At 40.3% G+C, this 25,460-nt stretch overlaps 1 protein-coding gene and 1 pseudogene across 1 annotated transcript in view; both read left to right on the plus strand.

Annotated features, from left to right (window-relative positions):
* LOC111749484 (suppressor of SWI4 1 homolog) overlaps nucleotides 1–24,051 on the plus strand; it is a 28,387-nt pseudogene extending 4,336 nt beyond the window's left edge.
* The window catches only part of ACTR3 (actin related protein 3), an 83,402-nt gene that overhangs the window by 4,628 nt on the left and 53,314 nt on the right, over nucleotides 1–25,460 (plus strand). The window lies entirely within an intron of this gene.

The following is a 25,460-nucleotide window of genomic DNA, read 5'->3' on the forward strand; positions in this document are numbered from 1 at the left end:
AGTAATTTAAGGTTGACTTGTACAATTAGAAAAAGTGATATCGTTAAATCAAGATTTATCGAATACTTAAGCAGCTGCCCAGGCACTCTTGGAATTACAATGGAAATGTATAATAGTCTACGGTCAAGAATCTTAATGAAACAAAAGCTAAGATCATTTTAAAAAATTGGAGAAAGGTAGAAGATTGTATTTAATCAAATGTTTGAATATGTGCTTTCCAGACATGAGTAGCTGTTCTATAGATTATAAGAGATTATTGTGGTCCGGAAGAATCAGGCAAGTTTTGTGAAGGTAGAATTTGAGCTATTAAGTACAGTTCTGTGCCACGTAACTTCCCTAGGGCAGTGTCCCTCCGGCACACACCCTCTAGGTGCAGGCCCACCAGTCCCTCCTGGTGCTCAACAGCTTCGGCCCCAGGGCGTGTAAGTGAAGCTCCTGGCCAATAAGTTCCAGAACCTGTTCCCCTTCGTCAGTATGCACGTGGTAAACCTGAACACCATCAAGCCTTGCCTCCTCATCAACTCCAACTCCAACTTGCATGAACAGGATTTCTGCCATTACAGCATCAGAGTCTTTCCTGTGGGCACAAGTTGGTGTAACAGTAATGCTCTAACCTGAGGCATCTACAGCAGTAGCTTCTCCAGGAGAAGTTTCCCAACACGAGCTGTCTGCAGGACATCAGTGAGCTGCTGACCACAGGCATGGGCCTGGTTATCAGTGAATGAGGCTGAGCCCAACTGGGCGAGCACATTATGGAGCTGCCCCAGGCCACTGGGGCACAGCAACATAGGGGCCCAGCAGAGTGCAGTGCTGCTCACTGAGATGGCCCTCGGATGATGCTGCAGCTCACCAGGATCCAGGAAGGTGTCAGAGAGGGGAACCTGTTGTCCACAGTTTCACGCTCAAGATGGAGGAGGAACTGTAGGCCATCTTGACAGCCAAGGAGGAGAGACTGCGGCTGAAGGCCCAGATTCAGGACCAGCAGCCCTACAACATGCAGTGCAAGTGGCAGAAGAACCACAAGAAGAGCCTGGCGATCAAGAAGAGGGCATGGGCACAGTGATGCCGAGGACTAGGGCCCCACCGTAGGTGGAGGGAACTGGCCGACCTAAGGAGGAGGAGGATGAAGCTGAGTATTTCCGCCAGGCGGTGAGTGAGGAGCTGGTTGAGGACATGTTCCCTGGGCTGACCAAGCAGAGACAGCCTGCTGGGGCCGTACGCAAGAAGCAGTGGGTAAAGGATCGGAGGCCAGACCTAGGCGGCGATGGAGGCTTCCAAAGCCCAAGGGCAGGCCCTACAGAGCCAAGGCCAAGTTGGGGGTTAGAGGGGCTTCCTGGGTCTGTATGCCGGGCTAGGCGTGGTTGGCTAAGAGCTGTGGAACCTGAGCCCCAGCAAGGCTGACAGCACGTCACCAAATTGGGGCTGAGAGACAGTGCCCTGGGACGCCTGCCGGGCTCCACGTGCAGCCTTCAGTATCCTTTTATAAAAGGAGCTGTTTTCCTAACACCGCTCCCCACCCCATAAATGACTGACAACTCCCTCCCCCGCAAAAAACACAACCAAAATGCCTTTTTTTTTTTAAATAATTTTTATTGTGCTTTAAGTGAAAGTTTACAAATCAAATCAGTCTCTCAAATATAAACTTATATACACCTTACTACATACTCGCATTTATTCTCCCCCTAATGAGTCAGCCCTCACTCTCCTTCCAGCCTCTCCTTTGGTGACCATTTTGCCAGTTTCTAACCCCCTCTACCCTCCCATCTCCCTTCCAGACGGGAGATGCTGACATAGTCTCAAGTGTCCACCTGATGCAAGTAGCTCACTCCTCATCAGCATCTCTCTCCAACCAGTCCAGTCCAATCCATGTCTGACGAGTTGGCTTCGGCAGTGGTTCCTGCCGTGGGCCAACAGAAGGTTTGGGAACTGTGACAGCCGGGGTCCTTCTAGTATCAGTCAGACCATTAAGTCTGGTCTTTTTATGAGAATTGAGGAGGGGGGGTCTGCATCCTACTGTTCACCTGCTCCCTCAGGAGTTCTCTGTTGTGTTCCCTGTCAGGGCAGTCATCGATTGTGGCTGGGCACCATCTAGTTCTTCTGGTCTCAGGATGATGTAGGTCTCAGGTTCATGTGGCCCTTTCTGTCTCTTGGGCTCATGATTACCTTGTGAGCTTGGTGTTCTTCATTTTCCTTTGATCCAGGTAGGTTGAGACTCATTGATGCATCTTAGATGGCCACTTGCTAGTGCTTAAGAGTCCAGACGCCACACTTCAAAGTGGGATGCAGAATGTTTTCTTAATAGATTTTATTTTGCCAGTCGACTTAGATGTGCCATGAAGCCATAGTCCCCAAACCCCTGCCCCTGCTTTGCTGACCTTCGAAGCATTCAGTTTATTCAGGAAACTGCTTTGCTTTCGGCAAAACTCCCTTTCTTGGGGGGATGCCCACAGCCTGACTCATCGGTGAGCCCGACCTGCAGCCCCCCACTCGAGGGAACAGGTGCCCCTGCCACTAGGAGGAGTGGGTGCCCAGTCCTGCTTCTGAGCACCTGAGGTTGGCAGGCATTTGAGGGGTGGGAAGCTGGGCAGGGCACTGGGTTGCTGAGACCACACCCCCACTGCCCAGGCCTGCACCTTGGAACCTCCCCTTCTTGAGGCACATTGGGCCAGGACCAAGCTCTCACCTGAGGCATCAGCATCAGTAACTGCGAGGCAGCGGGCTGCCCCCACAGCGCAGACTCGGTCTCCGTGCTTGGAAGTGGTGTTCGTGAAATGTCCTATTTTGTCGTGGATGTTAAGCACCGAATACCTGTGTTTGGATAGATGTACAGGAGAGCATCTCTCGCAGGGAAAAGAAAAGCATACACAGAAGAAAGGGAAGAGTGGCTGCTGCTTGTGTTTAGTCCTACCGTGATACGCCCCCCTTCCTTACGACTTGAGGTCTGTGTAATACAGTGTGGATCCGGGTTATGTAATGTGTAAGGGAACTAACCCGATGAACTCTTGTGCTGCCACCACCCATCTGTCAGTGGTGGCTTGCATGTTGCTATGATGCTGAACAGGTTTCAGTGGCGCTTCTTGGTTAAGATGGACTAAGAAGAAAGGCCTGGCGATCTACTTCTGGAAATCAGCCCGTGAAAACTGTGAATCACAACTGTTTGGCCTGCAACTGATCATGGGGATGGCATGGCTCAGAATCGGGCAGTGGGTCGTTCTGTTGTGCCTGGGGTCTTCACGAGTCAGAGGCCTACTGAATGGCAATTAAGAACAAGGGAACTAACGTTTATCGCTCACCTGCCGTGTACCAGGTCTGCATTATATTGTCAGCAAGGTTTTGATTTCAAAGGCATTTTATTTGATAGGGTGTAAAAATTCTCAAGTAGAGGAATGAAATGTTGAAAATAGAGCTTTTAGAATATTTGTGGAATAGAATGCAGCAGGATCAGATGTAGAAAAGATATTTGGAGCATAGTACGAACTCTTTAACGCTCTGTTGAGTGAGTGAGTAAATGAAGAAATAGGAATTAGGAGTATGGCTTACTGTGCATCAGAAATACCCCGTACCCAGTGACTCAGAGTCCCTAGGGTTGGACCTAGGAATGTTTATTTAAATCGTCTTCCTAGATGACTCTTAAGCAGCCCACTGAGCACCAGCTTTGCAGAAATTCTGATATAGGGTTTTTGCAGTGGGAATGGAACGGAAGAGAAAAATTTGAGAAAGATTGCTTTTGTTTTGTTTGTACCTTTCTTCTGGCAATTATATTTTGTGTTGTTTGTTTATGGTTAGTTAGGGCTTTGTAGTCAGATCTGCTTTTGAGTTCATGCTCTACCAGTTACTAGCTGTATGACCTTGTATACGTAAAACAATGCAGGTCTCATTTTTCCCATTTTTAATTTTGAGATAATAGTATCTACCTTATGAATTTGTTTTGAGATAAGGCATGGAAAGGGTTCAGCACTGCCTGGGACATAGTAAAAGTGTAATGCTGTGTAATTATAATTATCAGTGAGCTCCTTTTATTGGATTGAAGTTCTCAAGGACAGTAATAGTGACTTATGCTTACATTCCTATCTCCTGCAGGGCCTGGCCTACCATAGTAATTTACACAGTCGAAATGTTTTTGCTGATTTGAGAGATTGTGAAAGCGGTATAGCTAGGACTTGGCAGTTGATTCTCCCCAACCCAGTGCCCTCGAGTCGATTCTGACTCATAGTTGATTCTAGTGGGTGGTAAATAGGCATCAATGAAGATTTCAAGATTGGGTCATTGGGACCGTAAGGAATTTGGTTTTGAGAAGCTGAATAAAACTGGAATTTGTTGCTGAATTAGAATGATAATTTGTAATTAGAAGTGTCCTGGGGGAAGTTAAAAATACTGGAACTTCAAGAATGGAGGTGGAGATTGGAAATTGTAATTTATAAGTTGAAGCTAATAAAACAAGAGAATTCAAAGAGGAAAGAACAAGAAGATAGAATATTAATGTTCCTTCTTAAAAAAATTGTGGCTATATGACCTTCTTGGGCATCACAGCGAGAAGGATGTGTGAGCGCCTGTGAACGTTTGTGAGTGGTGAGTGGTCAGTTATGCTGACAGCTGATCTCCCATCTCATCCCACTTTTTAAGAGGCAAAATCCTTATTCTGGAGGAGAATTTAGTTCAAGGTAGGGGTGATTTTCCCTCCGCAGTGCTCCTGATTGTCCCTTATTTTCCCTTTCCCCCAACATGTGGAAACAGCTAAATTCTTGGACTAGGGCTAAAATGTAGCCTCAAGCAGCATGTTTCCTATAACAGAATTCCACTATACAAAAAGTATTCGAATGTGTCCCTGTAATTCTATTGGAATTTGTAGCCTCCTTTATGACGTTCCAAACTGTGGTGGCGTAGTGGTTAAGTGCCAAGAGGTCGGCAGTTCGGATCTGCCCGGGGCTCCTTGGAAGCTCTGTTGGGCAGTTCCGCTCTGTCCTATAGGGTCGCTATGTGTCAGAATCGACAGGACGGCAGTGGGTTTGGTTTGCTTTGGGTTTTATGACATTCCATATTCCCTTTAGCTTTTGGCATAAAGAGGCAAGGGCAAAGCAGTTAATAGTAACTCTGTATTAATGTGCTTTATAGCTTACCAAGCACTTACAACATTCATATATTGTTAAATAACAGTTCAAGGCAAGGTGATGTTACTGAATTAACGTTTTAATTTCGTTCTTCAAAATAGGATAGTGATTATTTGTGTGCTGGTTGTTTCATAACTTTATATAGGCTTTTATATTATAAAACGTATAGGAGATACCTACATAATTGACTAATACGAGAAAGAAAAGACAAGTAATACCTTAATTTTCCAAAAGACTGTGTAGTAGAATTTTACTAATCTTATTTCAAAAGTGTTCTCAAAATCTCTTCCAGACTGTTGATTTAAACTCAAGTCATCCTTACTACTCATTGCAGTGAGGAAAGGGACAGTCTTGAATTAATGTAGAGTCAGAAGTACTCCTTTTCTCTTCTACCGATCCGCTCAGCATCACTTGTTGAAAAAAAAAAAACCAAAGTGATTGCCATCAAGTCGATTCCGACTCATAGTGACCCTAAAGGACAGAGTAGAACTGCCCCGTAGGGTTTCCAAGGAGCGCCTGGTGGATTCGAACTGCCAACTTTGTGGTTAGCAGCTGTAGCTCTTAACCACTATGCCACCAGGGTTTCTAGTATCCACCTCAGAAGAATATTTTCTTCTTCTGTCCTGAGACTCTGGACATTTTGTGTTTAAACTTTCTCTCTTTGGCTTAAGGCTTCTTGCCTTTTGTGAAAATACAGTCAGTATGTTTTGAGAAGTACGTCTTTCAGCCTTTTTCAGTTACAGTATTTAGTGTGAATGAGGGGTTGCTACAGGGAAGATAAAAGTTCTAAAAGGAGAATTAGATGCAGAAAATTTCACAGCCTAGGGTTGGTTTTGAAACTGGGTTAAAATATAAGCAATATTTTTAGTATTGGTCCATGCTAGAATATAAATGCTTGCTTACTTAAACTGAGTTATTATAATTAGCCTAAATACAGTCTGTGTTTGTGAAACTCGCTTTAGTGAATTAAGGGAAGTACTTAATGACTCACATGGAATTGTAGCGCTGAAAAAAGACTTTGAAGATAATTTAATCCACTCTTAATTTCAAATGAAGCTGAGGTCCATGGTGGAGAGATGTCTTTCAGGAGCGTTCCTAGTTATTAATTAATAGCATTGTTGAATTCTCTTAAGTTTTCTTATGTGTTCGTATTTATGAGTTATAAAAAACCTATTGCTGTGGAGTCAGACTCATAGCGACCCTATAGGACAGGGTAGAGCTGTCTCATAGGGTTTCCAAGGCTGTAATCTTTATGGAAGCAGACTGCCGTGTCTTTTCTCTGTTTGAGTGGCTAGTGGATTCAAATCACTGACCTCTTGTTTAGCAGCTGAATGCTTAACGACTGTACCACAAAGGCTGTTATATATTAAAGCAAAGACAACAACAAAAAAACCCAAAAAAACCATTCATTGCTCTTGAGTCAGTTCTGACTCACAGCGACCTTATAGGACAGGGTAGAACTGCCCCATAGAGTTTTCAAGGAGTAGCTGGTGGATTTGAACTGCTGACTTTTTGGTTAGCAGCCAAGCTCTTAACCACTATGTCACCAGGGCTCTTATAAAAAAAAAAAAACAAAAAAACCCAAACCAAACCCAGTGCCGTCAAGTCAATTCTGACTCATACATAGTGACCCTGTAGGGCTCTTACGGGAGTTGATAATTTCTTCTCAGGTAATGTATGTTACCTATAGTTAAAGTAGTCTTGGTGTAACGCATGTATCATAATTCATCAGTGTTACTGTTGTAAAGAGGCATACTATATGACACAAATGAAAAGCTAATTTAGGTGTTCCCCCAACATAACATTTTCAACAACTTAGTTTAAAGAAAAAGTAGCACTCTGTAGATGCCAGGAAAAATTACTTTCCTAAGATGAATGCTTTTTTAAAAAAATGTTTCAGGGATTTACATCTTAGACGTATTCATTTTAGTGTGTTTTGGAATTCATTTATTTAAAGACTTTCTACAGTAAAACCTGCAAAAGCTGGAGCCTGTGTAAACCAGAAACCTGTCAGAGAAGGAACGCTCAAATGTTTTCTACTAAAACGAGTGATAGAAAAGTGCTAAGACTGCACCCTGTCAAAGGGAGAGAACTTGTGAGAGCTGGAAGAACAAGGCCCTCTCTGTCGAATTCAGCTTTCATAGGTTTCACTGTAAATAGTTTGTACAAATTAGTCATTTCACGGTCTTTTAAGAGTTTTTGTTTTTGAGATAATTATCTGTAACCTTTCAGAAACTGCATGAAATAGGTACTGTTATATAATCCCCATTTTAAAGATGAGGAAACTGAAGTATAGAAAGTATAAGCAACTTTCCCAGTAAAGTTGTCCATATAGAATTTGAACTCTGAGGCAATCTGATTCCAGAGCCCACTGCTGTACTGCCCTTTGCAAACCTGTTGCCTCGAGTTGATTCAGACTCATAGCGACCCTATAGGACAGAGTAGAACTGCCCATAGGGTTTCCAAGGCTGTAATCTTTTCAGAAGCAGACTGCCAAATCTTTCTGCCACAGAGTGGCTGGTGGGTTCCAACTGCCGACCCTTTGGTTAGCAGCCTAGTGCTTAATCAGTGTGCCACCAGGGCTCCTTTACTGTTCGCTACTTGGGAAAGTCTTACATTGTTAACCCAGCTTGTGAGGAGTGTTTGTCTTAAGATTATGTGTTTAAAAAAAGGAATATCTTTAGAACTACTGATTTTAGTACAAAATATGAAACATACATGGAGGTCTTTGTGACCAATGTATCTATTTGATTAATCTGGAGCACAAGCAAGTTAACTGGCATAGAATTTTTTGTTGGCTGTTTGACTCTTGTCAAATATATATTGTACCTAACTTTGGATAAAACTGACAAATTGCTGGTTAATTCAGGACAGCTCAGTTAAGGAAATGATGTTTAATCTTATATAACTTCAAAATGAAAGCCTATGTATTTCTGAAAATAGGTACAGTGAAACCTGTGCGAGCGAGAACTTGACAGGACTGCCTTGGTTTTATGGGTCTTACAAGTTGTCCACTTTTGACAGGATGCAGTCTTACCACTTTTCTATTGCTAGTTTTAGAGAAAACCATTTGAATTTTCCTTCTCCGACAGGTTTCTGCCTTACACAGGCTCTGGGCAGGTTTTACTGTAATAATAGAGTATCTCTACACATGTGTTATGAAGTCATTCCTCTGTCATTAATGACCACACAAAACAAAAATGGAACAGTCAAAAAAATAGAATGTAAGAATATAGGATTGTAGAAGTAGATTCCTCTGAAAAAGAAATTTTTTTTTTTTTTTAATTTGACTCAGGATTTAATGTTTGATGTTTGTCTCTGAAAATAATGAATATGTAGTTTAAGGGAAACATGGGTTACCAGAAAGTAGCATTCTAAAATAGATATAAAGAGACTGCTATCTCTGGAGTATATAAGTTTGGATGCATTTTATCCAAAAAGCACACAAGTTTTAGTAAAGCTTGTATATTTTAAATTTGAAAAATATCTTAAAATTTTCTTTCATAATCATAATAATCAAAAAGTAGAGGTCATAGAGCAAAGAAAAGGGGCTATCCCTCCCTGTCCCCCCTGTGTTTTTTTGGTTATTTGTTATTTATATAAAAGACTAGCTGAGAATTTAATTGCTTTCCAAAATGGCTTTCAAAAGGGGTATAAACTGATTTATAGATTTTGGAAATTAGTCTTTTTAAGAATGATTATTTTCCTAATTTTTACTGTGTTAGAACTAGTTAAAAGCATTCCCAAGGAGCCCTGGTGGTACAGTGGTTAAGTGCTTGGCTGCAAACTGAAAAATTGGTGGTTCGAACCCACCAGCCCTTCCACGGGAGAAAGATGTGGCAGTCTACTTCTATAAGGATTACAGACTTGGAAACCCTGTGGGGCAGTTCTGCTGTGTTCTGTTGGATTGCTATGAGTTGTAATCGACCAAAGGTTTGGGTTTTCTTTTCTTTTTTTTTTGGTAAAACCATGCCTAGATTGCCGTTGTCTATATGTGTGAGTGGCCTGCCTTGGATGATTCAAGTTGCTTTGCTGTCCAGAAAGTTTTTAAAAACAGAATAAAAAATGAAACAAAACTATGATTATTTAAAGAGTGAGGTAGGGTTTAAAATTGCTTGATAAGAAGGCTGTGTGAGAAGTAGAGATGAGAAAAGTATAGCTTGTGGCTACATCAGTGAAAAATGTTGAATGCAAACAACACACCACTTTGGTTAACCGGTAGCCCTCTAGTGGATTCCAACTCATGGCGACCCTGTGTTTCGCAGTTCAGCTGTGCTCAATAGGGATTTCGGTGGCAGAGTTTTTGGAAGTAGTCTGCCAAGCCTTTCTTCTCAGGTGCCTCTGGGTGGATTTGAACTGCCAACCTTTCATTTAACAGCCAAGCGCTTAACTGTTTGCACACCCAGGGACTCCAGTAACTTTGATTAACATAAGTGAAAAAGGAATTGTTGGAAGGATATGGTGTAGATCACAGAAGTGACAGAAGGGCTGTAGAGCCAGACTCGGAAAAGGAGCACCAAAGTCATGCAGCAGGAAGTCTGGTTAAGGTGCTGCCACTAGACACTAGTAATAGGTATTCTAAACTGTGTCTTCATCTTCTAGTTATTTAGTCAAGATTCAAAGTCCTGACCTAAGCTCAGGTTGGCTGGGCACAGATCATGTGTTGTATACTAGCGGACAGGAGTGGAGTGAACATCACTTCCTTCCTTTTATAATGGAATGTGGGGTTTTGCCTCCTAACAAGACTTAATCAATGATGGGTCTCAGAATAGGAATGGGGGTTAGATTCTGGCAGAAAAGAGAATTGAGAGTGTTTACTCCAGAGAAAAGATGGGGATGGAGAGGTATGTTACTGATTTTTCTTTATATTGCCTGAAATTCCTTTTTTTAGCTTGATAACTGCTTGATCCATTACTAACTAGCGGATTAAATTAACATTATTTTCCAAAAGTGCAAAAACTTTTGTGATTTTTTGGTGTTAAATCCAAACATCTGAAAGGTCAGTTTTTTTTTTTTTAAAGAATAATTGATGATGGTAGGAATAATATGGGATTTTTCATAAGGACAGAAGTGTAGTAGGTAACTTTGGGATTATAGAATATTTTGGAAAGTAGGCCCCACTTGATAATGCAGTGAAATCACAGACTTTAAATTTTTTTTTTTTTTACGGTAAGCCAGAGTTATGATTAAAAGAATTTGAGCTGCCCTAGTATTTTATTTCTGCAGATATATGTAAATAAAATTAGGGAATAAGTAGCTTATATATCCAGCTTGTTTATAGTTGGAGAAGTTGGTCCTCAATAAATATCTGGTAAGCATCATCTATGCACATAGGTACTTTTGGTTCCCGTGGGGAATATAAAGATGACTAGGAAATGGTGCCTGCCTTTAGGAAGCTGACATGTACACAAATAATTATAAGACACTATGGTAAATGCTGTGGCAGGTATAAATGAAACATTCATAGATGAAAGAAAATTTAGATTTTCTGGGGAAGATGAAAAAAGGCTTTTTGGTGAAAATGATAACCAAAATGGGCCTTTAAGGATGACTGAAGTATTGATAGGTGGGAATAAGACGAGTGTACCAGGTGAGAGGGCAGTGGGAGGAAAGAAAGTGAGGTGGGCAAAATAAAGGTTGAATTTTGATGTTAGCTGATTCCAAAGCTGGAATGTTTTATATGGAAAGATAAATGGTATATGTTCAGTAAGTGCTTCTGAAATTGAATTAAATTTGAAAGATATGCTAGAGCTAGATTATGGACATCCAGAGGTCCTTGACTTCTATATTAATACTGATGTGTATGTTGTAGGCAGTATGAAGCAATAATCTGTTGTAAATCAGGTTTATGAGAGTGGAAAGTGTATTTGATGAATTCACCATAGTGATATGACGTTAAAAATAATAGGCAACACTTAAGTTGTGCATACTGTATACCAGAAACTATTCTGATTGCTTTATGTATATTATTCATTGCCTAACTTTGTGAGGTACTTAGGATTATCCTCATTTTGCATTTTGAGGAAACTTGGACAAGAGTATAAGTTTCTTGCCCAAAGATCATACAGCTGGCATGATGAAACTATACTGTCAATTCTTTGGTTTTATTTTGGATGTAATCACTTATGCTTAAGGGAGGCAGTTGGTCCGATGAAAAGAGATTGACTTTGAGACTGAGAGATACCCAAATTCAAATCTAGTTTCAGTATTTTGTTGAAGAGATTACTACTCTGAGCCAGTTTTCCAATATGTAAACAGAGATAGAACATCCATTTTGCAGGATTGTGATGTAGATTGTTGTTGTTAGGTGCTGTTGAGTCAATTTTTGACAGAGTAGAACTGCCCCATAGTGTTTTCTAGATTGTAATCTTTACAGTGAGGAGTCCTGGTGGCGCAGTGGTTAAGCACTTGGCTGCTAACCGAACGGTCCCTGATTTGAACCCACCAGCTGTTCCTCAGCAGAAAAATATGACAGTTTGCTCTCGCAAAGTTTACAGCCTTGAAAACCTTATGGGACATTTCGGTTCTGTCCTGTAGGGATGCTTTGAGTCGGAATTGACTCAATGGCAATAGGTTTTCTTTTTAGCTTAAACTTTGTAAGAGCAGTTTGCTAGGTCTTTCTTCGTAGAGCTGCTGCATGGTTTCGAACCACCAACCTTTTGTTTAGCAGCCGAGCGCTTAACTGTTGTGCCACCAAACCCAAAAAAACCTGTTGCCATGAAGTCAATTCCTATTCATAGGGACCCTGTAGGACAGAGTAGGACTGTCCTGTAGGGTTTTCAAGGCTATAATCTTTACAGAAGCAGACTGTCATATCTTTCTAGCTAGTAGGTTTGAGCTGCCAACCTTTTGGTTAGCAGCTGAGCACTTTAACCAGTGTGCCATTAGGGCTTCTAAAGTATTGATAGGCAGTGTTATGGATTGAATTGTGTCACCCAAAATGTGTGTAAACTTGGCTGGGCTGAATTCCAGTACTGTGTGATTGTCCACTATTTTGTCATCTGATGTGATTTTCCTGTGTGTTGTAAATCCTACTTCTATAATGTTAATGAGGTGAGATTAGTGGCAGTTATGTTAATGAGGTAGAACTCAATCTACAAGATTAGGTTGTATCTTAAACCAGTCTCTTCTTTAAGAAGTGAGCAGAGAGACTTGGGGACCTCATATCACCAAGAAGGTAATGCCAGCAGAATAGCGTGTTCTTTAGAACTGGGGACCCTGGGCTGAAAAGCTCCTAGTCCAGGGGAGGATTGATGACAACGACCTTCCTCCAAAGCCGACAGAGAGAGAGAGAAAGTCTTCCCTTGGAGTTAATGCCCTGAATTTGGACTTCTAGTCTACTAGACTGTGAGAGAATAAATTTCTCTTTGTTAAAGCCATTCACTTTGATGTTGTTTCTGTTATAGCAGCAGCACCAGATGACTAAGACAGGCGGGAACAAGACTAGTGTACCAGGTGAGAGAACAGTGTAGGAAATTGAAAGCTCCACGATGGCGGGAATTGTGTCTTTTCGTTTACTCAGTAGCCTTGTTAGTTGCTGTTGAGTCAGTTCCAACTCATGGTGACCCCATGTATGCAGAGCAGAACTGCTCCGGAGTGTTCCAGGCTGTGACTTTTCGGAACAGATCGCCAGGCCTGCCTTCCGAGGTGCCCCTAGCCTAGTGCAGGTCTTTAATAATGCTCAGTAAATATTTAATTGATGAAAGTTGATTTCTGGGAAGTCAGAAGGGAGTTTCTTAATATTTGGGGGAGGTGCCAATTAGGAGATTGCCCTACCTGGAATTAAGATATATCTCTTGGCAGATGTGGGACCGGAAATAGTTTGTTTATATTCTGTCTTTATTCAAAAAGATTTTAAATGTGGCAGAATGTTTTGAAATTGATTTGATGAACAGTGGGTTATGTATATCATTATGTCAAATGGAAAAACCAAACCTCTTGCCGTTGAGTCAATTCCGACTCAGAGTGACCCTATAGGACAGAATAGAACTGCCCCATAGAGGTTTCCAAGGAGCACCTGGTGGTTTTGAACTGCCAGCCTTTTGGTTAGCAGCTGTAGGTCTTAACCACTACGCCATCAGGGCTTCCAGATCATTAAGTGGAAGAGTGATAATAGTTAGATTTGTGGAGTATTAGTCTGGGCCTAGTATTTTATGTTATTTTGTAACAGCCTTACTGAGATGTAGTTTACATACTATAATGTTTATCCTTTGTAGTATATTTTATACTTGTTGAGAATATACGCAGCAGAACATAAAACAAATTCAGCATTATCTACATGTACAATTCAGTGACATTGATTACATTTTTTTGAGTCGTACAGCCGTTTTTACCTTCCTTTTCTCAGTTGTTCGTTCTCCATTAACAAATGCACTGTCCCCTGTTTCCTGTCTAATCTTTCCAGTTGCAGAATTCACCTTCTTAAAGTGTACAATTGCATGGTTTTTAGTATATTCACAGGATTTTGTAGCCATCATCACAATTTTTTCATCACCCTAAAAGAAACTCTGTATCCATTAGCAGTCAGTCTCCTCCTCTCCTGTCCCCAACTCTTGGCAGCTACTAATCTACTTCCTCTGTGGGTTTGTCTATTCTGGCTATTTCATATGAATGAAATCTTATGGTTTGTGACCTTTTGTACTGACTGATTTCACAGGGCAAGTATTGATTGCTGTTGTCTGTGTTTTAATGGTGATAGTTTAGACTGGAGGAATAGTAAAAGAGTTGGGAAAACATTGTCAAAAATCTTTGAATGATTTTAGGAATGGATAGAGGGATAAAAGGAATCTGTGGATAAAGGAAAATGGTCTGGGGAAGGAAATGTTTACTGAATACTTTAGTGTCATCCACTGTTACTTCATTTAATCCTCATGACAAAACCTTGTGAACATAATTTTCTTATGTTTTAGAGATCACAGGATAGTAAATGGTAGAATAAGCATTTTACTCATGTCATTTTGAGTTTAAGGTCAATGTTCTTTTTCCCTGCTAGTGAAAAGGAGTTAGATTTTCTTAAATTTTAGACCTAAAAGGATTGGGGAGAATGTTGTTTCGGTTGACATAAGGAGATCTGGTTCTTCCTGTTCTCCAGTTTATCAGTCTTTTTTGTGTCACTTTAAACATTGACTTTCATGTAGTGGGAAAAACATTTGAGTACCATGGAGAGAATTGGAAAAGCTTTTTAAACAATTGCTATTTGTCTTTATAGCTAATATTGTCCATTCTACTTGGCAAATTTCTCTTTCAATTAGCTATTACATTTTTGTTCTAAAAGTTCCTAACAGCAGAAAACTATGATGAAGCTGAAAATGAGGTACTGTGGAAGCAGGTATCGGGATTCATGTGTAGCCCTCCATTTTCATTTAAAACTTAGTGGTTATATACTTATTATAAGGATCCTTGGTGGCACAACAGTTAAGTGCTTGGCTGCTAACTGAAAGGTTGCAGTTTGAACCCACCCAGCTGCTCTGCAGAAAAAGATGTGATAATCTGTTCCCGTGAAGATTGTCATGATTCGGAATCGACTTGAAGGCACACAACAACAGCAGCGTGTATTTTATGGGGAAGAGAGAGTGTACTGTGTATTTTTTTTGTTATGTTTTTTAAATAGTACTTTATTGTGTTTTTGGTGAAGGTTTATATGGCAATTTAGGTTTCTTTTAAACAATTTCTACACAGATTGTTCAGCAACAGTGGTTACATTCTTCACAGTGCGTGGGCATTTTCATTATTTCTGTTCTGGTGGTTCCGTTTCCATTAATCTAGATTCCTTGCCCCTTAACATTCTCACTTAGTACTAAAGTAATTGTTGACCACTTGGTCTCATATCCTACTGCCGTCGAGTCGATTCCAACTCATAGTGACCCTGTAGGACAGAGTAGAACTGCCCCATAGGGTTTCCAAGTCTGTAAATCTTTACAGAAGCAGACTACCACATCTTTCTCCTGTGGAATGGCTAGTGGGTTCGAACTGCTGACCTTTTGGTTAGCAGCCGAGCTCATTAACCACTGTGCCATCAGGGCTCCCTTGGTCTCACGTAGGTGATTTTTTAAAATAAGCACAGTGCTGATGGGTGATATTCATTATTTTGTGAGCCAGTTTGTTATTTATCTACAAGGTGACCTCAGGGGCTAGCTTCGGTTCAAAGTTTGAAGAGTATCTCAGGGCAGTATTCTTGGGGAGGTCTTCTAGTCTCAGCCAGTCCAGTAGATCTGTTTTTATTATTTTTTTGTGTTTGGAATTTGAGGTTCTGCTCCACATTTTTCTCCCATCAGGGTCTATCTGTTGTGTCCTTGATTAGAATCCTCAGTAGTAGTAGCCGGGCACCATCTACTTCTTCTGGTCCAGGGTAGATGATGCCATGGTTCGTGTAGACTATTTGTTCTATAGACTAGTTCTTTTTTGAGTCTTTGGTTTTCTTCTTTCTGTTTTGCTCAGAGCAAGTAGAGACCAGTAGTTGTATCTTACATGGCTGCTCGCAAGTTTTTAAGACCCCAGACACTACCCACCGAACAATGATGTAGAACGTACCTTTATGAACTGTACTATGCCAGTTGACAGAGATGTTCCAGAAGACTGTGGTCTTAATCATTCAAACCCAGAAAACCAGTCTCATGAGGTGTTTATTTTTAAGAACAATCCGTAACTGTGCCCTCTATGTGCTTTATCATACATCTGAATATATGTACATACAGTCACATGGATGCATATGCATATGTATATACCTATATATACAAATAATATATATACCTGTACACATGTATGCTTATGTAAGTACACATATGCCCACACGTATGCATATACACATGAAAACATACACCAGTTCAACAGTTTGTACATTTATAATTCAGTGACATTGATTACATCTTTTAGTTGTGCAGCTGCTCTCACCTTCCTTTCCTGAGTTGTTCCTCCCCCATTGTCATAAACTTACTGTCCCTTATAGTTCCTGTCTAATCTTTTAAGTTGCTGTTGTCAGTTTGATCCCACATAGACAGATCTTAAAGAGCACAGTGCTCTAGACAGACATTCTTTACCAGTTAAGCTAAATTACTGTTTGGTTTTAAGAAGACTTGAGGGGAATTTTTGGTTTCAGGGGTTCATCCAGCCTCCATGAGAATTTGGATTCCATGAGAATTTGAAATTCTGTTCTGCGTTTTCCCTGTATTGATCAAAATTCTCGTTCAGAATCTTAGATCAAAATGTTCAGTAATGGTAGCTGGGCACCATCCATTTCTTCTGGTCTCATGGCAAAGGATACAGTTGTTCATAGAGGCAAGTAGCCACACATTCCATTTCCTCCTCTTATTCCTGGCTCTCCTCTGTTGCTTTAGGTGAGTAGAGATGAATTGTTGTGCTTTAGATGGCTCCTTTTAAGACCCCAGGAACTATGCAAGGAACTAGAGGGAGAACAGAAGCCACTTAACTGGGATGTCCCATGAAACCATGACCCTAAACCTCCAAGCCAAGGAACCAAATCCCATGAGGTGTTTGGTTATACATAAGCAGACTCAGTAGCTACTCTTTTTTTCCGTCATGGTTGTAAATGTTTATCACAACTTTTGCCATTTCGTTTTTTTTACAGGTGTGCAACTTATCAACAGCATTTAACACTAACTGGCTGTGCAGCCCTACCCTTAATCATTGTGATTTTTCTGTCACTATACAGTGGAGCTCAGTACTCTGTACGCAATAAGACCCCTTTTCCCCCTCCCTCCTGCCCCTAGTAACCACTAATAAACTTTGTTCTCTGTGCATTTGCCCGTTCTTATCTTTTTACGTAAGGGGGCTCATACAGTAGTCGTCCTTTTGTAATTGACATATTTCATTCAGCATAATGTCTTCCAACTCCTTCCATGTTGTAACGTGTATCAGGACTTCATTTCTTCTGCTGGCTGAGTAGTATTTCTTTTTATTTTTTAAGGTCGAGAGAGCATTATCAGTGACGATCCCCATATCCACTTTCCTTCTCCCTAGAGGCAGCTACTACCATGACATGTTGTTGTTAGGTGCCATTGAGTCGATTCCAACTCATAGTGATCCTGTGTACAACAGAACAAAACACTCCCTGGTCCTGTGCCTTTTCTCACAATTGTTGTTTTGCTTGAGCCCATTGTTGCAGCCACTGCGTCAGTTAATCTCGTGGAGGGTCTTCCTTTTTTTTGCTGACTGTCTCCTTTACCAAGCATGATGTGCTTCTCCAGGGACTGATCCCTCCTGATAACATGTCCAAAGTATATGAGATGTAGTCTTGCCATCCTTGCTTCTAAGAAGCATTCTGGCTGTTGAGTGCCTATGCAGTTCAATTTTCGCATATTGTTTGAGTTGAAAATTGCCTCACAACTTTCTATCCATCATGACTCCTGACACCGACATCAGTTCATTGTAGACTAGACAATAGCCTGCTATATGGCCATGTTTGGAAGAGTAAATCATAAAACTGAACATCTTCGAGTGAACATATGAAAATGATAACATCAGCAAATTATGTGCTACAACACTATAAATAGTAACAAAAATAGTACACGTTATTAATTCAACAAATCTGCAGAAGACCTCTTAATGTGTTAAAAAGCAAAGGTGTTACCTTGAAGACCAAGGTGGGCCTGACCCAAGCCGTGATGTTTTCAGTCACCTCATATGCGTGCAAAAGCTGGACAATGAATAGGGAAGACCAAAGAAGAACTGATGCCTTTGAATTATGGTGCTGGCGAAGAGTACTGAATATATCACGGACTGCCAGAAGAACGAAGAAATCTGTCTTGGATGAAATACAGCCAGAATGATTGAATGTCGACCAATTTTTTTTTGGTGTAGTGAGTCTGTGTATTCTTTCCGTCTTCTTTTGATGCTTCCTGCGTCATTTAATATTTTTCCCATAGGATCCTTCAGTATTGCAACTTGAGATTTGTATTTTTTCTTCAGTTCTTTCAGCTTGAGTAATGCCAAGCATGTACTTCCCTTTTGGTTTTCTAACTCCAGATCTTTGCATATGTCATTATGATACTTTACTTTGTCTTCTCGGGCAGCCCTTTAAAATATTCTGTTCAGCTTTTTTACTTCATCATTTCTTCCGTTTGCTTTAGCTACTTGACATGCAAGAGCAAGTTTCAGAGTCTCTTCTGACACCCATTTGGGTCTTTTCTTCCTTTCCTGGCTTTTTAATGACCCCTTACTTTCTTCATGTATGCTGTCCTTGATGTCATTCCACAGCTTGTCTGGTCCTTGGTCATTAGTGTTCAGTGCATCCAGTCTATTCTTGAGATGGTCTCTAAATTCAGTTGGGATATACTCAAGGTTGTACTTTGGCCCTAGTGGACTTGTTTTAATTTTCTTCAGCTTCAACTTGAACTTGCATATAAGCAATTGATGGTCTGTTCCACATTTGGCCCCTGCCCTTGTTCTGACGGATGATATTGAACTTTTCCATCATCTTTTTCCAAAGATTTAGTTGATTTGATTCTCGTGTATTCTGTCTGACGAGGTCCGTGTGTATATCACCGTTTATATTGTTGAAAAAAGGTATTTGCAATGAAGAAGTGATTTGTCTCACAGAATTCTATCATGTGATCTCTGGCTTCTATTCACCTGATTTTCTGGATTCTATCACCAAGGCTGTATTTTCCAACTACCAACCCTGCTTTGTTTTGACCGTTCACATTCCAATCACCAGTAATTATGAGTGCATACTGATTGCGTGTTTGATATGCATGTTTTGGACTGCAGAATTTGATTAACAATCTTCAAATTTTTCATCATTAACTGATCTTCTTGTCAGCGCATGGGTATCATCCTATCACTGACAGCGTTATACTCAGGATAGACCTTGAAATGTTCTTTTTGATGATGAGTGTGATAGAATGCAACGCCATTCCCCTTCAAGTTGTCATTCTCGACATAGTAGACCATGTGATTGTCCGATTCAGAATGGCCAAGATACTAATACTTACGCATTCCACTTCATTTTTGACAGTTTCCAATTTTCCTAGATTCATACTGCATACATTCCACGTTTTGATTATTAATGGATGTTTGCAGCTATTTCTTTTCACTTTGGGTTGTACCACAGCAGTAAGTAAAGGTCCCGAAAGCTTGACTCCACCCACATTGTTAAGGCCGACTCTACTTCGAGGAGGCAGTTCTTCCCCAGTCATCATTTGAGTGTCTTCCAACCTGAGGGGGTTCATCTTCTGGCACTATATCAGACATATGTTCTGCTGCTATTCATAAGGTTTTCACTGGATAATTCTCTTAAGAAATAGACTGCCAGGTCCTTTTTTGCAGCCTGTCTTAGTGTGGAAGCTCAGCTGAAACCTGTCCACAATAGGTGACCGTGCTGGTATTTGAATTCCGGTGGCATAGCTTCCAGCACTACAGCAACACTCAGGGCCCCATGGTACGACAGACTGACAAACGGGGGCTACCATGACATACTGCTTATCATTTCTTGTATAAGGCTCATCTGTCTTGTGTCATTTCTTCTCCTAGCCTTGTTACATTTCCACTACTATTCTCCTAGTCATCTGGGCTTTGAAGGCCTCAAAAGTGCTTTTGACTTTTCCTCTCTACTACACTGCCGTCTCTAAGAAGTTCCCAGGTACTCCCGTGTTTGCCCCAACCCCGCCAAAATCAGCATTGTAGATTTTTTTGCATTGCTGCTATAGGCCCCAGAGATTTTCTGTGTATTTACTTGCTTCCCTGGGCAATAGTGGAATACTTTTTGTTCAGCTTTTCAAAATATATTGGTTTTATGAGTTTTATAAAATTAGAATAGATTTGCCTTTTTCATTTTATGCTTTTTGTAGGCCATTTAAAAAAAAAATGACACTTTTTTTTTTAAGTACAGGTACTCCCTGATTTACAAAGTATTCGAGTTATGACAAACTGCATTTACAAGTATTTGTTTTTTGTTTTTGGTATATCTTATCATTAATAATGTGTACTATTTACAGTATTGTAGCACATAATTGTTGATGTTATCATTTTCAGATGTTCAGTTTTATAGTTTACTCCTCAAAACACTGCCATATAGCAGGCTTTTGTCTGGTCTGCAATGAACTGATGTCGGTGTCAGGAGTCATGATGGGTAGAAAGTTGTTAGGCAATGTTCAACTCAAACAGTACGTGAGAATTGAACTGCATGGGCACTCAACAGCCATTACAACTCTGACTTCATTGCTAATGACACTGATGCCAGCTTCATTGTAGACTAGGCCTATAAAAAAAAAAAAATATATAGCATGACCTTATTCAGTGTTTCCTGCCATAAGAAGCATCAGTTGTTACTTTGAAGTCGAGTTGTTCAAGTTTCTTTAACTGTAGCGCCTTCACTGCTTATACCCTCAGCGATATGTCTAACAAAAGAAGTCATGCCGCTGACAGTTCTAATCCAAAAAGAAGGTTAGGAAGGCTCTAGACATCTATATAAAGATATGAAGATCATTAAGGCCTATGAAACACCCAGTGCCGTCGATGGAAAGAAACTCTGGCGAAATAGCATGTGAGGAAGAACTGTCTCATTTGACCATTTCAACAATCATTAAGGATAACAATAGGATTTTGGAGGCAGTTAAAGGAGCGATTGGCATAAAATCAATAATTTTTAACAAAGAAGAGGCAAGGGCCTATCCATGAGATGGAGAAGCTGTTGATTATTTGTATAGAAGACCGTATCCAGAAGGAGATTCCTGTGAGTTTACTGATAATACAAACAGAAGCATAGCCTTTGTGAAAAGCTGAAGTAACAGCAAGGAAAAGACGACCGCAAGTACCTCAGTGCCAGCAAAGGCCGGTTTCACAGCTTGAGAGGCGGGTTTGGCTTACATAAAGTGAGTATAACTGAAGAAGTACTGATGTTGAAGCTGGCAGAAAATTCAGTGATGAGCTGGACAAGATAATACAAGATGAAGAGTATCTATCAGAGCAGATTTTTAGTGTGGAAGAATCAGGCTTCTCTTATAGGAGGATGCCAGAATGGACCTGTATTCACAAAGAGGCAAGGTTGTTGCCTGGTTTCAAGGCTTTTGAAGATAGAATCATGCTGCTGCTTAGAGGAAATGCTGCTGGATTTATTTAAAAAAAAAAAAAATTTTTTTTGGCTTTGAGAATATACACAGCAAAACATAAACCGATTCTGCAGTTTCTGCGTGTACCAATTTGTGACGTTGATTACATGGTTTGAGTTGTACAACCAGTCTTACCCTCTGTTTCTGAGTTGTACCCCCATTAAAGTAAATTCACTGCCCCATAAGGTTCCTGTATAATCTTTCAAGTTGCTGTTGTCAGTTTGATCCCATATAGATAGCTCTTAAAAGAGCATAATGCTCAAGGTAGACATTTTTACTACTTAAGCTAAACTATTCTTTGGTTTTAAGAAGACTTAAGGGGATAGTTTTGGTTTAAAGTTTATCTCAGGACAGTAGTTTAAGGGGTTCATCCAACCTTCAAGGCCCCAGGAAGCCTGGAGTCATTGAGAATTTGACATTCCATTCTGCTTTTCCCCCCTGTTAATCAGGATTGTTGTAAGAATCTTTGATCAAAATGTTCAGTAATGGTAGCCAAGCACCATCCAGTTCTTCTGGTCTCATGATAGAGGAGACAGTTGTTTATGGAGGCAATTAGCCACACATTCCATTTCCTCCTCCTATTCCTGACTCTCTTTCTTCCTTTGTTGCTACAGGCGAACGGAGACCAATTGTGCCTTGGATGGCTGCTTGCAAGCTTATAAGAACCCAGGCACAATGCATCAACCTGGGGGATAGATAGAACAGAAGGACTAAACATGTTATTAGGTCAGTTAACTGGAATATCCCATGTAACCATGACCCTAAACCTCCAAGAAACGAAATCCCATGAAGTTTTGTTTGTACATAAGCAGCCTCAGCAGCTACTCTTTATTTTTGTTGTTGTTGTAAATACGTTTATGGCACGACTTTTGCCAGTTTATCTTTTTACAGGCATACAACTCACCAGTAGCATTTAAAACTAATTGGCTGTGCAACCCTACCCTTAGTCAGTATGATTTTTCCATCTCCATTACCCCCTTTTCTCTTCCCTCCTGCCCCTGGTAGCCACTAATAAACTTTGCTCTCTATACATTTGCCTTTTCTTGTTTTTTTAATTTAAGTGAAGTCAACCAATATTTGTCGTTTTGTGATTGACTTACTTCACTCAGCATAATATCTGTCAGATCCATCCATGTTGTAGCAAGTATCAAGACTTTCTTTCTCCTACTGGCTGAGCAGTATTCCATTGTATGTATGTATCACATCTTGTTTATCTCTTCATCTGTTGATGGACAGTTAGATTGTTTTCACCTTTTGGCTATTGTGAATAGTACTATAGGGAATATTGGTGTACAAGTCTCTGTTTGAGTCTCTGCTTTCAAGTCTTTTGGGTACATACCTAGGAGTGGAATTGCTGGGTCATATGGTAGGTCTAGTTACAGTTTTTTGAGAAACTGCAATGTTGTTTTCCATAATGGCTGTACCATTTTGCATTCCTACCATCAATTTTTTTTATGGTAGGTCTAGTTACAGTTTTTTGAGAAACTGCAATGTTGTTTTCCATAATGGCTGTACCATTTTGCATTCCTACCATCAATGGGTAAGGGTTCCAGTTTCCCCACATCTTAGCCAACATTTGTTATTTTCTATTTTTTTTTAATCTTACTCATTTTAGTGGGAGTGAAATGGCATCTCGTGATTGGATTTACTTCTCTACTGGCTGAAGATGCTGAGCATCTTTTCGTGTGTTTGGTGACCATTCGAACGTCCTCTTTGGTGAAATGTCTACTGAAGTCCTTTGCCCATTTTATGATTGAGTTATTTGCCTTTTTGTTAAGTTGTCAAAGTTTTATATACATTTTAGTTACTAGATTCTTTTTGGATATATGGTTTCTGCAGATATTCTCCCAGTTGTGCTAGCATGTCTTCTCACTTTTTTTGTAAAGTCTAGATAAACAAAATTTTTTAATTTTTGGCTTCTGGATTTAAATTAAAACCTTTTCTTGTTTACCATCTGAAAACCCCCAAGCATTCAAAAACATTGACAAAAATAAGCTCTCAGCCCAGAACAGGAGTAACTTCCAGGTCTGGATGACAATTGTGTTATTCGAAGATTGATTTTTAAGTTGTTTCAGCCCAGAAGTTCACGCCTATTGCCTTGAAAAAATGAGTTTCTTTCAAGATTGTACTGCTTCTTGATAATGCCCCAAGACATCCTCCTCATGTAGGTGACCTAAATCAAGATTTGAAAGTGGCTTATCCACCTCCCAATTTGACAGCCGTGATTCAGCCTGTGGAGCAAGGTACATTCACCACCTTCAAGGCATACTACCTACAGACTCAACTTGTTCAGGCAGTAGCTGCAACAGGTGGAGCTATGGTAACTTCATGTGATTTCTGGAAAAAGTTTAGTATTCTTCAGTGTATCTGGAATATTGCATCTTCCTGGGAGGAAGTTATGGGAAAATGCATGCAGGGGATATGGACAAAACTGCCGAGTTATGTGAACGCACTCAACGTATTTGATCAGGATAATATGATGGAAGAGATTGGTGGAAAACTCATTCATATGACGAGAACACTGAATTTAGAACTTGGTATCACCAAAGTGGAACAGCTAGGTCATAGATTACGAAGAAGTGGAATTGACAGATCAGGATGAAATGCATTTTGAAGAGGAAAGAAATGCTGAAGAAGAAAGAAATGAGGAGGAAGAGGAAGGAGAGGAGTTGTTAAAAAAATGTACAGTGAAGGGATTAGCTGAGGTTTTTTTTTCTAAACTAAATCGGGGGCATCAGTTGCTTGAAAATGAGGACCCAAATGCTGATCGTTTTGCTAAAGTCGGTAGGCAGATTTGATAATCACTGAGATGTTATTGTGAAATGTATGAAGAAAAAAAAAAAAGAAAAGGACCATTCGGACAACTCTCACTAATTTTCGTACCAGAAGTGCCATCCCCATTCTCAGAGATAATCGATATGATCCAGAACCTTCCACAGATGGAAGTATTGCTGCAGCTGACAAAATGCCAGTGTGGTCTAACTTTTTTGCATCACTGGAGTAGATTTTTATGATTTGTGTATTTCTTATATATGCTTGTATAAAAAATTTACCTGTAAGTTTATATGTAATGTTTCCAACTCAAAAAGATGAAGATCGGATTTATAAAGTACTGGTGGCACAGTGGTTAAGCGTTCAGCTGCTAACTGAAAGGTCAGCAGTTTGAATCTACCAGCCGCTCCTTGGAAACCCAGTGAGGCAGTTCTACTCTGTCCGATAGGGTCGGTATGAGTCGGAACCGACTCCACGGCAATGGTTTTGTTTTTTTGTAATAATGAAAACTTGCAAAAAATGAGGTATTTTACTTACGTCAGAACTGACTTACAACAGAGTTGTTGCAGCAGAACCTGTCATGAGCCAGGGACTACCTGTGTGTTGTTAACTGTTGACCACTTGGCCCCTGATTCATGCTGACCTCATAAACAGTGGGGCTGCCGGGTCCTGTGCCATTTGCATGATTGGTTGTGTGTCAGACTGTTAAGATCCATACAGTTTTTATTGGCTGATTTTCAGAAGTAGATAACCAGGCCTTTCTTCCTAGTCTGTCTGAGTCTAGAAGCTCTGGTGAAACCTGTTCAGCATCCATAGCAACATGCTAGTCACCACTGACAGGCAGGTGGTGGCTGTGCATGAGGGGCATTGGCTGGAAAGTGAACCCGCGTCTGTCCCATGGAAGGTGAGAATTCTGGCATTGAATCACCACCGCCCCCAAGTTACCTGTTCATAGCTGACATTAAAGAAAAGATTAGGGGTCATAGTTGTTTTTTTTTTTTTTAAATATTTCAAGGCAACGTAAAATGTAACTAAAGCAATATTGAAAATATACCACACAATTTATTAAGCAATAGCAGTTTGGAATTCCTTAGGACTCCCCTCATGCTGCCAGGGAATCATAACAATGAAAATCAACTGAATCCAGAAAGAGTGATTAAAATGGTAGATTTTTGTAGGGCCTGTAGGTAAGATATCAAGTATTAGAGTAAAACAAAACAGCACAAAAATGAAAAGATAGGTAAATTCTAGGATTTACTGTGTTTTCTCTTCATAACTATAATTAGCAAGGCTTTTATAAATGTTTTCTACTTTAGCTATGACAGGTTGATTGTTGGGGTAGAGGGTTATGTAGGTTAAAGTGGATATTTAGATAAGTCTGGGAAGGTAGGTCATAATACAGTATTTTGCAGCATGTTGGGGAGTAGTCTTTATCATCAAACCAGTGGACAGTCATTAAGGTGTTTTAAAAAGCAGAGAACTGATTTTACTCATTCATTCTGTTAATATGGTGAAT

The sequence above is a fragment of the Loxodonta africana genome, chromosome 6, assembly GCF_030014295.1.
Source record: "Loxodonta africana isolate mLoxAfr1 chromosome 6, mLoxAfr1.hap2, whole genome shotgun sequence".
In the NCBI taxonomy this organism is placed as follows: domain Eukaryota; kingdom Metazoa; phylum Chordata; class Mammalia; order Proboscidea; family Elephantidae; genus Loxodonta; species Loxodonta africana.